Raw genomic sequence first — 1,731 nt, forward strand, 5'->3', positions numbered from 1 at the left:
TTATATATATATTTCATAATATGTCATATTAATATAATGACGCGTTTATATTATATTTATTTCAATAAATTTAATGTTATATAATAAATTGAGTATTTTTTAAATTTACAAATTTAAATAGCAAAACATTGTTTTCTTTTTTGTAATATTTTTCAATGACCGTCAGTCAAATTTGTTTCTTTTCGGACCGGAAACCCGATTGGGACAACCAATCACAGTTTGGTAAACCTTACTATAATGATTACCCTTATTACATTTTTCTAATAAAAAGAAAGAGAGTATATCATAAAGATAGTAGATCGTTAAAAAGTCTTTTAGGCAATATCGTTTCTTTATCCTCGTTCATAAAAGATTGGTGAAAAATTTCGTCGAGTGAAAATATCTCGAACACCCTGTAGATATAATACGTATATACCTATATACACGGTCCATTTAAATCCGCTTTCCCTGCAATCTCTCTCATTAAATCTTTCCTCTCTCTCTCTCTCTCTCTCTCTTTCTCTCTCTCTTTCTCTCTCTCTTTCTCTCTCTTTCTCATCTCCCCATTATTTTCCATCCTTTTCTCTTTTATAGCAATCATCGATGATGACCCCCCTACCTCTTTTGATAAATACCAAATAAAACACGGTATTTTCCAAAGTTAAGAACCTTCACGTTGACCTGATTTCTTTTTTTTTTTTCTATTTTTTTCCCCCTTTTTTCCCCCCATCGATACTAGACAAAGAAGAAAGATTACTTATCGTTTGTTTGATTTCGAATTTATTCGATTTTTTCAGTTGTTCTTGCATCGACGAGATACGAATAGTAGCTTAATTTACTATTTTCAGTATTTTTTCCACTCCCATTCGTACACCCCTTGAAAGAAGGATAACGATTCGATGAAATGCAGCTGCAGAAACAGCAGCAGCCATTTATGATGGTTTATGGTGAACTCGAATAGAAACGAGTATTGTGTTTAACGATTTAACGTTGATCGGAAAAAGAATCTAATGTGGATAGTTTCTGAAATGTATTTTATCTTCTGTCATTGTATGTAAAATATTAAATCAATCCCCCTCCCCCTCCCCCCTCACCTCATCCCCCACCTCTTAGACAGGGGAATCTGGTTTCTGTTGGTTCGTGACAGCACACGTACTCATCTTTTTCTTTAATTAAATAACGAAAATCTATATTGTCTCTAAAAACCATTTACTCGACCTCGGCCAAGTTTATTTACCTTTGCTTCCATCACTTACGTTAATTAATTGAAACGCCTTAATTGGAAACCCCTTTTAGGTCATATTCCTAGGAAATAAAAAAAATGTCCATTGGAAAAGTAATATTTAATCGTAAATGGGAGAGATACTTTTGGTTTTATATTATGTTAAATACGGTCACGAAACAATCTTTGATTTTTCGTATTGTTCGTGGGTTTTTTTTTTAATCAATTGAATGATTATAAGAGATTTGATTGCTTTCAAGGTTTTTACGTGGTAAAGGTGGAAGAGAATAATATGGAAAAAGATATCAGTTCGATCATTGTTAACCATTTTGTTATGGGTGACGACTATAGCCGGCATCCATGCAGATTTGTGTATACGAACGTCAATTATACAGTTGAAATCCTCATAGCAATATTATTTAAAATTTAATTATTAAGAATTGTAATTTGACATATTAATTATCCTAAATTGTATTTTTATTTATAATAATTGTACAATTATTAATATATTTATTTTTGTTTTTCATATC

The sequence above is a fragment of the Polistes canadensis genome, unplaced genomic scaffold, assembly GCF_001313835.1.
Source record: "Polistes canadensis isolate GaletaPanama2010 unplaced genomic scaffold, ASM131383v1 scaffold_172, whole genome shotgun sequence".
Taxonomy (NCBI): Eukaryota; Metazoa; Arthropoda; class Insecta; order Hymenoptera; family Vespidae; genus Polistes; species Polistes canadensis.